Raw genomic sequence first — 6,861 nt, 5'->3', positions numbered from 1 at the left:
AGTGGAACTGAGCACAGAATCCTCACATTAATCCAGCGCTCGGCCCCCGGGCTGTTGTCGTCTCTCACCCGTCTCCCTGCCTCACCCGTCTCCCTGCCTCACCCGTCTCCCTGCCTCACCCGTCTCCCTGCCTCACCCGTCTCCCTGCCTCACCCGTCTCCCTGCCTCACCCGTCTCCCTGCCTCACCCGTCTCCCTGCCTCACCCGTGACCGGCGCTCCCCCGCCCCCCGGATTTTTGCCCGGGACGGGTGGGGGGGGGGTTGGGGGGGGGGTGCTGACGTAAATATTAGTTTATCGTAGTATTCCTTTCAAATATGACTTTGAGTCAGTGGCTCAGTCTTGTTTCAGTGTGTACAAGTACGTGTCCTTCAGACTTTTCTTCTCAGTTCCACCTGGTACATATACAGTAAATATACAGTAAATACATGAATCTATGGAGAGAAATATATCCATGTTCTGAGCTCAGGTCCGTACTGCCCCCACCCCTCCACCCCCCCCAGGGCCCAGGATTCCTGGCCGCGGCCCTGACTGTGTCGGCTCCGTCTCAGAGTAAATGTGAAGCTGTGTCTGAGTCAAATGTTTCAGGATGAGCCAGTGTTTAAATGTCACAGACGTGACGTTTGTCCTGTTTGTCCTGTTTGTCCTGTTTGTCCTGTTAGCAGCTGAAAAACCACACAGTGTAAAAGCAGAGGGCAGAGGGCAGACTGAGGGGCAGTTGCTGTGCTGTGAGGGTGAAGACTCTCTGACGAGACGTATTAAGATTCAAAACTTTGTCTCGTCTCAAACGCAGTCAGAACCAGTTTGAACTGAAATGAGTTTCAAACAGAAAGAAAAAAAAACTATGAATATTTAGGAAATATAAACACAGTGTGTAAATGTGTGTGTGTGAGGATGGTCAAACACACAGGTGTGTGTGAGGATGGTCAAACACACAGGTGTGTGTGAGGATGGTCAAACACACAGGTGTGTGTGAGGATGGTCAAACACACAGGTGTGTGTGAGGATGGTCAAACACACAGGTGTGTGTGAGGATGGTCAAACACACAGGTGTGTGTGAGGATGGTCAAACACACAGGTGTGTGTGAGGATGGTCAAACACACAGGTGTGTGTGAGGATGGTCAAACACACAGGTGTGTGTGGGAGAGAAGAGTTGGAAAGGAAAGTTAGCAGGAAGTAGTTAAGTGTTAATGAGTTATTGATCCACGTCAGCTGATCAGGACGGAGACAGTGGTCACAGACAGTGACTCACTGTCAGTGATCCACTGACAGTGAGTCACTGACAGTGGTCACTGACAGTGACTCCCTGACAGGGACTCACTGACAGTGGTCACAGACAGTGGTCACTCTGGTCCGTACTGATTACGTACCTGTGTGTCCACTTATTTCCCAGCCCACAGAGCAGGTGCAGCAGAGCAGGACTCCCTTCCATCTGTTCTCTTTATGGCCATAACACTGTGTTGGTTCACGCTGTTCATTTTATGATTCCAGTAAAATAAAAATGACCAGCGTTAAAATGTTCAAACGTCTTTTAAAACTCACACATCCAGTTTTCTAGAACCACTTCTGAGCACGAACACCGACGGTGCACGCTCACCGCGGATCGGTGGTGGTCAGTGGTCTGGGGAGGGGGGGTAGAGTCTGTGATGGTCAGTCTTTGGTGTCCACTTCATGGTCTCCACAGAGGACGTGGACCGTGTTTCAACCTCTCTGGTTCTAATTGATCCGTTTGTTTCTTTTGTTACGTTTCAGTTGCTTTAGTTTGCCATGTTCTTGAAGGTGTAGCTGTAACACCAACAAACACCCCCTCCCAGCTCAACCCCCCCCCCAGCTCAACCCCCACCTCTTGATAAAGCCCTACAGGAGCTGTGGCCGCTGGAGGAGGAGGTGCTGAGCTCCTGTCTCCTAATCTCAGTCATAACTGGTCCATTTCCTTCATTACTTATTCACATATTCACCCCCCCGCTGACCCCCCCCAAACCTCCTGCCCCCCCCTCGACTCAGTGTAAAGCTACAAACCTCCTGCCCCCCCTCGACTCAGTGTAAAGCTAATCCTACCTTCAGCCCCCCACCCACCCCTCCCCCATCTACACCTCCCCTTTAATCCCATCCATTCTTCACCTCCTCTTCAAAAACTGTTACCGTAATAGAAACTGACCGACTGCTGAAAACAGCACCCCCTACAGCACATTAGGGCTATTTCAATCTGAAGCAGTTTTCAAGTGTGAATAAATGATCTTTTCTTCTCAGCGCTGAAGTTGGAATTCAAAAACCAGATCTTTTCAGTCTGGACTGAATGATAAAAACGGCTTTGTTCTGTTGATGAGAATGTGCAGCTCCTGGACGAGGGTGAGGGTCAGGACATGACCTCAGAGCCCAGTACAGGGCCCCCACCCCTTATATTTGTCATGATGTGATATAAATGTGTTCACTATAGACACAGCACAGCGTTAAAAATGACTCACTGAGAGAAATGACACAGGGTGTGTGTGTGTGTGTGTGTGTGTGTGTGTGTGTGTTTCCAGCTGTCCTCACGCCTCCTCTGTCCTCAACATAAAAACACCACATGTGTCAAACATCAAAATCAATAAGGATGAAAGATTTGGCAGTGTTTGCCCTCTGCTGGCCGGGGTGTGTCATTAAATCCTCACTTATTCCTTCTCCTGTTCAACTGAATTATTTTTCACGTTGTTCTCTGACAAGTGTTTCCTTGGTAATCAGAATTCCAGCGACCTCTCTCTGCATTGGTCTGTTATCAGTCTTCATTTTCCTGCAGTGAAGGTCGCGGCCCCCAAGGCCGCTGAGCTCCCGTTGGACTGCACTCCGTACCTGTCATGTCCTACTAACTGTCTTAGTCCAGAGTTCAACTGAATTAAAAACAGAAGAAGAAGAAGAAGAAGAAGACGTTTTGTTAATGTACGTCGGGGCTGTGGTGATGGACACCATGTTTGGTTGGTGTTTCAGAGCGTCTGTTTCAGACCTTCTCTGGACCGAACTGTTGCCACACGACAAAGTTGACATTTTTATTTCCTTCTCTTATCTCTTTTTTAAATGTATTTTTATTCCTTTTTATTTGCTCCCACATTTCCCGCACAGACCTCCATCTTCTGTGTTTTCATGTTTGTCTCTTCAGGACGGCAACAACCGGGCGCCACCCCCCACCCCCATCAGCCTAACGTCATATTATTATTGACTATGGGAGAGATCATTGCTGCTGGATCATTCTCTGCATGTGTCAGCGCTGTGGCTCCTGCGGAGCCGGGGGACAGAAGGTAAAGGCTCCAGATAATGAAAACCTGGAAGATGTGACAGGAAGAACGTTTAATGACAGCACAAATGTACAGCCACCAGAGAGAGCAGGATGGATGGAAACCAGCGTCTGAACCAGCAACTCTGACCAGAGAACTGAGCTCCGGGTCCTTTCAGAGGGTTAGGGTTCGACTCCTGACCGACGGTGAGTAACGAGAGGAAAGGAAAAAGTGAGGACAGACCTGAGGGTCGTGGGAGGGACGCGGCACAGAACGGTGGACCAACCACATGCCTCATGGGTAGTGAAAGAGCATCGGCGTCATGACCGTAACTCCCCCACAAACTCCCCCCACAAAGAGAGAGCAGAGAGAAGACGATCTCTGCTCCAATCCCTCTGGAAATCTGCCCCGGTTCATCATAAAAACCACAGGCTTAAATCAGCCGGGGGTCTCGGTGGGACAGGGTCACAACAGGGTTTCCACTCTTTAGTTTCGTCACTGCAGTAAATGCTACAGATGTAAAACATCAGCTGATGAAGGTGAAGACATTTGAAAATATTGACTAGATAGAATTTACATATATTTACATATATTTATACATATTTATACATATATGATGAGAGAGAGAGAGAGAGAGAGAGGCTCACTTTCCAGAGACTCCATAGTTTTAATTGGTTTCAATTATATTCAACTTTGAATTAACAGCCATTGATTAAATCATGGACAATAAGAGCAGAGCAGCAGGAGGAGGAGGAGGAGGAGGAGGAGTCGCATATGAACAACCAGCTGAGAGACACTCACAACGTTAGTGTTGTTGTTGTTGTCATTGTTGTCGTTGTTGTCGTTGTTGTTGTCGTTGTCGTTGTCTTTGTTGTTGGCATTGTTGTTGTTGTCGTCGTTGTTGTTGTCGTTGTTGTTGTTGTTGTTGTTGTCGTTGTCGTCGTTGTTGTCGTTGTTGTTGTCTTTGTTGTTGGCGTTGTTGTCGTTGTTGTTGTCGTTGTCGTTGTTGTTGTCGTTGTTGTCGTCGTCGTTGCCGTCGTTGTTGTTGTTGTCGTTGTTGTTGTCTTTGTTGTTGGCGTTGTTGTTGTCGTTGTTGTTGTTGTCGTCGTCGTTGTCGTCGTTGTTGTTGTTGTTGTTGTTGTTTTTGTTGTTGTGGTCTTTGTTGTTGTTGTTGTTGTTGTTGTTGTCGCCCATCAGATCTATCACGTTTACATGATCTGTGACCTGAGGTGAACTCTCTCCAACACTGGAGGCTCACAGTAAATGATGGTGAAAAGGTTCAAATGGAAATCCAGTTAAAAACTTCACTTTAATGAAGCGAGGCTTAAATGGACAATTTCTGGCTAAATTAAATGAAAAGAAAACAGTTTCAGGGGTGGAAAAAAAGGGTCCGTTTTTTATTTTTCCAGTAAATGGAGCATCAAGAGATGAGAGACTTCAATGAATAATAATAAGTCAAAGAGACGAGGATTAGACTGAAGCTCAGTAACTGACAGTCAACAGATTTAAGGTGGAGTCACATGTTAGATTTAAGGTGGAGTCACGTGTTAGATTTAAGGTGGAGTCACGTGTTAGATTTAATTTTGATTTTATGTCATGGACTCCAGTGTAATACAGTGTAGTCACCTGTGTATGAGCCTTTAGTGGGAGCAGTTAGCCTTTAGCTCTAACCACATGCTAAGCTAAATCAAATGTTTTTTATTAAGACTCAGATATGATCAATGTTAAACACTGTCTGCAGTCAGTTCACAGACACAGCTGCTGTATATATACTGTATGGACGTGTGTGTGTGTGTGTGTGTGTGTGGCGTCGACCTTCTCACATGTTTGTTTATCTGCTCCAATGAACACACGTCTGTGAAAACACAGATCTTCTCACCCTGAGGCCACGTGCTACATTCACACAGTAACACCTGTTAGCCTGTTAGCAGTTTGTCTGGAGTTCAGGGATAATATATAGATATATATTATAAATAGATCTATATAGATATATATTATAAATATCCTCTCCTCTCTCCTCTCCAGTCTAAAGATGGCGGCGATTCAAGGAGGACATTGGCCAATACCCTTCACCGTGTGGGCAATCACTCAGTTAGGAAACAGCCAATAGCAATGAAGATTTCATTAGGGGTTTATTTAAGGCTAAGTAAAAGAAAGCTGCGAAACTGCAAAGTCCATTCGTCCATTTGTCAGTTCGTCCATTCGTCCATTTGTCCAAAGACAAAAGCACTTGATGTCCTCTGATGTCTTCCTGAAGAGTCTGTGATGGTTGACCTGGACACAGGGTCACGACCTCCTCATCACCTGTGAACCCATCTGGATGGTGCTCCTCCAATCCTTTCACCAAAGAGCCCGGACCCTCAGGCCGACGTGATGATGTGGTGAAAACGTGGAATTGTTCTAGAAGTCTCCAGACCGGCCTGGGTCAGAGGTCACCGTCTGATTGACTCAGGTTTTACCATAAAATCAAAGCTGTGTTTTGTTTTGTTTTGTTTTTTTTTCTTCTTTTTTTAAGTGTGTGTGTGTGTGTGTCAGTGAGCTGACCTCACACACACACACACACACACACAGAGGCTGTTATTGAATTAGTGGAGGAGAAACTGCCTCAAAGACAAAAGCTTTTCCTTTAAATCAAATCCCAACAAAGGGATCCACACTCCTTTGTTCTACAGTCCATCAGGACGAGGAACAAGGATCTAGGAAGAAGGAGGCGATGGTGCCAAGTCCAAGAGAGGAAGAAAAATCTCCTCCATTTTCTCTGGTTTTACTCTTAATCTCCAGACTGCAGATTAGTGGACGGTACAGAACATCCTCTTCTCTGAGACGTAACAGACGAGAGCAGAACAGGCAGAGTAAATAAATAGAAAGGTAAATCTATTCTCCGTGCATTTGTAAATGGATGGTGTACAAACACAATCTATTCTTACTGCGGCGGCGGCGGCGGCGGAGGGTGAGAAGAGAAAAGGACAGAAAAATCTGCTTATGGATCTGTTGATTTTGACAAACGTAGAGAAAAGCTTCAGACAATTTTCCTTTGTTTAGAGCTGAAGCCTCTGCGCTCTGTCACCACCAAACACCGCAGCGTGTACAAGACTGGAGACTGCTCTGCAGCCTTGAGCCAAAGAAGACAAAGTAGAACAGCATGCTCCTTTTTACTGTGTGATAGGATCAATCCTCTCAGGGAAATAATACAGCGCTTCCTCCTGATTGGATACTGGCTCCAGAGGATTCTGCTAAAGAGAAAAACTAATTCTGTCCAAGTCCTGCACACGCCGTCCCTGGTTCCACTGGAGGATCGGTTTGTCGTCGAGGGTCATGTGTGTAGAAATAATCCCTCCTTTGAGATGGTGCAGATTTCTGGAGCGTGATTGGACATACATTTTTATTTTGTTTGTTTACGATATAATACAGTAAATACTGTACGATATCAGAGGGTAAAATCCACCACAGACATACATTATATTTAATACCTTGGTGTCTGTGGGTTTTGAACCATGTTCTCCTTGGAGATTGTGATGTTCTGAAGAACCAGATTTGAAATCTGGATTAAGCACGGTACAGTCCAGTCCAGTCCAGTACAGTACAGTACCGTACGCTACAGTCCAGTCCAGTCC

Source organism: Cynoglossus semilaevis, chromosome 4 (assembly GCF_000523025.1).
Source record: "Cynoglossus semilaevis isolate Cse_v1.0 chromosome 4, Cse_v1.0, whole genome shotgun sequence".
In the NCBI taxonomy this organism is placed as follows: domain Eukaryota; kingdom Metazoa; phylum Chordata; class Actinopteri; order Pleuronectiformes; family Cynoglossidae; genus Cynoglossus; species Cynoglossus semilaevis.
The sequence above is the reverse complement of the archived record's forward strand: the minus strand, read 5'-3'. Positions refer to the sequence as shown.